The following is a 6939-nucleotide window of genomic DNA, read 5'->3' on the forward strand; positions in this document are numbered from 1 at the left end:
TAGTTGAAAAATGTATGTGGCCTTCACACTTAACTCACAAGTTCATATTATGTTACAATGCAACAAACATTTGTGTATATGATATATTAAATCTAATGTTTTTTTTCCCTTCACTACAGACACAGAACAGCACCAGGATGATGTTGGGCTAATTCTTCGGGAAATCTTCCTGATATTATTTTATTTAAACATTCTTTTTGGCCGACTGGAGGCCCTCCTTTAATTTTTTTTAACCCCCCTTACTCTGTTTTGTTCAAATAAAAGTTTTTGTAAAGTTGCCTGTGTTTTTAATCATAAATATGTGAGAGGGTTTGTAAGGGCAGGTACATACAAATGTGTAATGGAAGTTATATTGGTAATTTGAGGTGAGGGGCAACGAATGATGTGTGAATGTGTGTGTTTTTGGGTGAAATAACACATAGTGAAAAGGCATGATTTTTTATTGTTGTTAGATTAAAACATCACACATAACATCAGGGTAGGTATACATGTTACAAAATCGGATCATACTAATTATTGACATAATTTAGTACATACACAGAAACACCATCATGACTTTATTTAAAATTAAAAGCAGAGGGCGTGGCCCAGCTGGCAAACAGGGAGGACGTGTTCTTTGTCAGCTCCTGTCTCCACGTCTAACTATTTGAGCATCCAGCTCCATCTGACCATCTAGGCGATCTGAGTTTGCCCACAGCCCTTTCCCAAGTGCCACCCATACCTTGGACCTGTGCTGCGGAGCCGGGGAGCGCTGCTGCGGGTTGCGGCATGGTCCGGGAGGGGAAGCCGGGGCCTGGATTTTGGCTGCGAGCTGCCACGAACGCCGAGGTAGATCTGCCCTGGGAGACTGCTGGAGTAGAGGAGGACCGGAGGGTGCCATCCACAGCAGCCCGACCGGCGGCGAGAAGTGTGCGACGAGAGGTGCTCCCGGCCCGCTGCGAGACTTCAGCGTGTGTGAGCCGGGCCTTGCTGACGGGGAGACGCCGGGTGACGCTCGCTGCAGAGGCGCTCTGACGTTGGGCGCTGCGGCTGGGAGGCTAGAGCGGAGTGGCACCGCCAAAAGGCTTCTGACACCCGGGGCGGGTCTGTGCCTGGAGGCTGCTTGAGACTGAGTGAGCTGGAGCGCGGCGGCCGGTGCCTCCAGCTGTGAACCCGGACGCAGGGTTCCTGTCTGCAGCTCTGCCCCAGAGACCGGAACCGCCATCTTGAATCTCCTCAGACCCGGTGAGTGACGCCAGTGTGTAGCCGGCGGGGGGGGGGGTTTGAATCCAGCAGCTTCCCGCCGACCCCCCGGAGGGGAGACAGTGACACGGGACACCACTACTGTGCCCAGCCTAGCTGGAGTGGCCCCCCTCCAGTCAAGAGGCCAGGAGCTTACACATTACTGGGGCTGAGACCCTGTGAAGCCCCAGGGATCTGGTGCTGTGAGGCTCCAGAGCCACAGTACTGACATAGGGCTGCAGATCCCTATATCACTGCAGAGAATTCACAGCGTTGAGGGCTACCAAACCCGTTTCCAGCACACAGTCAAAAGCTGTATTGCCCCAATTATTAATCCAAGCTGGGATAGATCGGACACTGTGAGACTTGTGCCTCCCTGGGAGATCTAGAGAGGTCTATTTCCCCTTGTTGCTCTAAGGAAGCCCAACCACTACCCCCACCTGATATAGGTTCGAGGGCTAAGGCTGCTGGCTATCTGAACAGGCCTAGCGCTGGCCCTGGGCCAAGGCCTGCGGCCATCCCCCTGGCAGTGCTGGTGGCCCACCTGCCTTCACCAGATGAGCAAATGATGTTTGGATCCTGAAGGACCCCAACCCACCCCTCACATCATAATGCAGCTGATTAAGAAGCTTCTGTCCTCTCTATGAGTCTGAGTTATACGCCCTGAGCCTACAGAATAAGAGTATATAGAGATCTCTGGTTGCCCCCTATTGAGACTGTGTCTAGTTTCTGTGATACGACCACCGACTATGCCTTCCAAACGAAATAAGGTATCTAAACCAGTCTCCCAAGTCCTATTTTTCAAGCCATCCCCCAGAAACCTGGGAGGTAAGCTGGGGACCCCTTCCACATCATCTTCTCCATCCATCCCCACACCTCTACCGGATACCTCATCCTCTCCCCTTGTGGCTGAACAGGAGCCATCGGTCAGGATGGAGGTTGCTGACGACGCAGCATTAACGGTTGGGACCCTTAAGCTGCTACTCAATCAAATAAAGGAGGAGGTGTCAACGGAAATCAGAACCTCCCTACAGACCTGCCAACGTTCTATTGACGAACTGGGGGACCGCACGAACGCGCTAGAAACCAAAATGGGCAAAATTGTCGGCTCCCACAACGCCCTCATAGACTCTCATTCGGCCCTGGAAGAAGAGATGGCAGCCCTGCGTGAGAAGCTGGTCGACATGGAAGACAGGTCACGGAGGAATAACCTCAAGATGCGAGGTATACCAGAAAATATCTCCAACAGTAGCCTCCATGACTATGTGGTTAACATCTTTAAAAAGCTACTGCCTTCAGCGTCCCCTGCTGACCTCCTACTGGACCGCATACACAGGTTGCCCAAGGCGAGATCAGCCCCAGAGGGGGTCCCTAGGGATGTCTTAATGAGATTGCATTTTTTTCACATAAAAGAGGCCCTTACTCTGCTGCGGCCATGGGATCCCTTCAGTTGTTTGGAGACTTCTCAAGAGCTACCCTTCTCAAAAGACGCTCTTTCATGCCGGTCACAATGGCCCTCCGTAAAGCTAATATAATATACCGATGGGGCTTCCCGACCCGTCTGTTAATACAACGAGAAGGCTACACAATCGCAGTTTCTTCTGTGGAGGACGGTATGAAACTTGTGTCCATTTGGAGGTTGCAGGATATCTCCCCGGATGCCTCCCCGAACCGGCGACTTCAGCAGGACTGGTCGTCGGTCGAGTAGCCCCGGAGTAGACCAGGATGTATGGAGCTTTGGTTCTCTAAGCTGACTGAAGGCGTGGCTGCGCTCATATATACTCCCATTGGACACTCCCTCCCTGTCCCCCATTACCATCTATGGAAGACTAGCCAATTATCCTATAGTCTATATGTGGCGGGGAACAGTCGGATGGCTCGGAGGGAAGTATGCATTCTCTACAGTTTTGTTTACAATTTCATGGTTATTTACTGCTTGTCTGTAGGCCCTTATGGCCCTTCACAAACCTGATTTGGATGGCCCGGCGTACCCCTAATATGCCTTTCTGTTTGATTGACAACTGTATCTTGAAGTGGGTCGGGCCCTCGCCTACCGGGTTCTCTCAGTGTTACTTAGGCCCTGTGTGGCTCATGCTCGTTTTAGTTCATATTTTATGCTAAGGTTGAGTTTTACATAGATTTAGGATTATTAGTTGCTTTACTATATATGTATGTGTCTCCTTTTGAGGGGTGACTGGGCCTATGTCCACTACCCCCCAAGTTACATAACATGGTTGAGGTGGCCTTGGACAGGTCCCTCACTACGACCCCCCCTGGCTCTTTTTTCTATCTCTTTATTCCCCTTTATCTCTATTTTTCCTCATGTGTCTTGTCCCCCTGTTCGTCTATATAGAGTAGCTCTCTATTATAACTGCGTTTTTTACTATGCAAAGGTTACCATACTTAGATGTGATCATTTGCTGGTTTTAGAAGTTTTATAAATGATTAATATTATATCTCTGAATGCTAAGGGTTTGAAATCACCCCAAAAAAGGAAACTAGCACTGGCCTATTTTCATAAGCAGAAAGCTCATGTTGTTGCCATACAGGAGACCCACTTTATTAGATCGGCACCGCCTAGATTCTTCAATTATAGATTCCCCCAGTGTTATACTGCAAATGGCCTCCACAAAAAGGCGGGCGTCGCTATACTAGTGTCTGCTAATTGTTCCTTTAATGTTACCTCACAGTATGCTGACCCAAAAGGTAGATTCCTAATCTTAGTGGGCCATTTAGAAAGCGTTGAAACCACTTTGGTCTCCTGCTACACCCCTAACACCAGACAGATTACATTTATTAGAACACTCCTCTCTACTGTACAGAAGTATGCTAAGGGTGCACTATTATTATTAGGGGATTTCAACATGGTTCCTGACCCAATTATGGATAGATCTCACCCTCCAGGTTATAGAATATCCCATTACCCTGACCACTCCAGGAAATTCAAACAGCTCATTAAAGAATTTGACCTTTATGATATATGGCGTGCTAGACACCCGGGCATGAGGGATTACTCCTTTTTTTCACATCCCCACCGGTCGTACTCGGGGATAGATCTTGCCCTGTCCGACAAATGGACCTTGGCCTCCATTCGTAAAGCCGACATACTCCCTATCACCTGGTCTGGTCACTCCCCGGTACGACTGATGTGGGATTTAGTTTCATTCAAGACCCCCCCCCCGGGCCCATGGCGGTTAGGCGGCACTGCCCTGACTCAAATTGACTCTAAGAACTGTATCAGGGATTCCCTGTCCATGTATATTACTACCAATAGCCCGGACGATACTGGGATACTTACACACTGGTGCGCCCTGAAGGCTGTGGTGAGAGGTACTGCAATACAGGCTGCAGCTAGAGCAAAGAAAGCGGAGGTAAAGGAAATGTTAGCGGCAGAGGAAGAGCTAGCCATACTAGAAGTAGCCCACAAGGATAACCCCTCTGATGAGACCATTTATACAGCACTTGCGCAAGTTAGGGATAAGATCAATGCATCATCATTTTGAGAGGTACAAAAAAACATCTCCAAATTAAATCAAAGTTTCTACCTCTTTGGTAACAAGGCGGGCAGATTGCTTGCCAGAAAACTGAGGGGCAGAAGAGCTAAGGCAAGAATTGACCTTTTAATAAATTCTAAGGGCGCTAGGGTTACTGACCCCTTCCAAGTAGCAGACACTTTCGCAGATTATTAAGCTAAATTATATAATCTAACAGCAGATCGACACACCCCTCAGCCATCGGAGGCTGGCATTACCTCCTTCCTAGATGATATTAACCTCCCTGTGTTGCAGTCCGAAGCCTGTCAAGGTCTCAACGCCCCCTGGTCCTTGTCCGAGGTGGAGACTGCGATAGACGAACTGCCAAACAACAAGGCCCCTGGTCCTGATGGGTACCCATCTAATTTTTACAAGTGTTTTAAGTCAGTTAAGCCCGATCCTATTGCAAGTTTTCAATAAGGCCTCCCAGGCCGGGGAATTCCCTAGCGAAATGCTTGAGGCTAGGATAGTAACTATTCCTAAGCCTGGGAGGCCTACTACAGCAGTCCAGAATTATAGACCCATTGCTTTATTAAATACGGATTTGAAACTATTTGCAAAATTGATAGCTAATAGGCTGGCCCCCCGACTCCCCTCGATGGTAAAGGTCGACCAGGTAGGTTTCGCGCCAGGCAGGCAGGCTCCGGACAACACACGTAGCGTATTAAATGTAGTTGAAGTGTGTGAACGTGCCCACTCCCCGTTGTTACTGCTTTCGCTAGACGCGGAGAAAGCATTTGACAGGCTTCACTGGGGGTACCTGAGGGAGGTGCTTGTGCGTTTTGGATTTCAAGGAAGAATGTTGGACTCTATTTTTGCTCTTTATTCTCACCCATCCGCGAGAGTGTTTGTGAACGGCTGCATCTCTAATAGCTTCCAGATAACAAATGGTACTAGACAGGGATGTCCCCTATCCCCACTAATATTTGTATTAGCTATAGAACCCCTTGCATAGAAGATCAGGTCGGATAATCGAATAACTGGGCCAGTCATAGGAAAAATCCTACATAAAATCTGTCTGTTTGCGGACGACGTCCTCCTTTGCCTTCAAAAGTTAGACTCATCCTTGCCCACTCTTCATTAAGTACTAGAAGCGTACTCCTCTGTATCTTACTATAAACTTAACACTACCAAGACAGAGGCCCTCCCACTGAACATACCTGACGCAGAGGTGGCACGACTGAAAGACCAGTATCGCTACGCATGGCAAGGGAGAGAAATGAAATACTTGGGAGTGTTAGTAACTAGGGATACCCACCTGATGGTGTGTAATTTCTTGCCGCTCGTCAGCTCTTTCCAAAAACTAATAGCGGAATGGTCTCTGCATGAAATTTCGTGGATGGGCAGGCTGGCGGCATCCAAAATGATCCTCCTCCCTAAACTCCTCTATCTTTTTCGGTCAATTCCCAGGAAACCTCCCAAGTCCTTAATGTGCAAAATTAATACTATTTTTACTAAGTATATCTGGAAGGGTTCACGACCCCATTTGTCCAAAAAATATCTAGCTCTGCCATATTTCACCCCGACTAGACTACATGCCATCTGGCCAAATGTCTCCCATTTGTGCTGGAGGAAGTGCGGCAGCATAGGCAGATTATTGCATATATTCTGCCCGCTACTTGCTCCCTTTTGGTCAGATGTGTCCTCACTTATTAATGCTGTACTTAAACTCCAGGTACATCTGAACCCAGTAGTAGCACTTCTCCACTACACCAAAATACTCTCAGGAGGGGATCTGTACATTCTGAGGCACATTCTGGTAGCTGCCAAAGCAGTGATAGGACGTCTTTGGAAGTCGATAGAGATACCTTTGATCAGCTTTTTTCTTTATTAGAAGATTTAGTAAATGTATCCCCAGTTCTTTAAATTATTGCATGAATTTATTTTTGGTGAATCAGTTTAAAATGTGAACAATGATTACATAGGAATAGAGAGTAACTGTGTTGTTCTAATTTTGTTACAGCAAAACATTAATATAATTACTGTATACAATACTTCTATCATTTATCATAAATAGTTAATTATGGGATTGCATCCGATGTTTAGTAATCGAACGATAACAAAATCACTATTGCAAAGTGTCTGTATAATATTTACTTAGATATGTAGGGCGGGATGTAATGCTGCTCATTTCCGGCAGCTGAGTGAGATGCGGCTGTACTCTGACTTTTTTTTCAAAGGGACA

The sequence above is a fragment of the Crinia signifera genome, chromosome 6 (assembly GCF_055691185.1).
Source record: "Crinia signifera chromosome 6, ASM5569118v1, whole genome shotgun sequence".
NCBI lineage: Eukaryota > Metazoa > Chordata > Amphibia > Anura > Myobatrachidae > Crinia > Crinia signifera.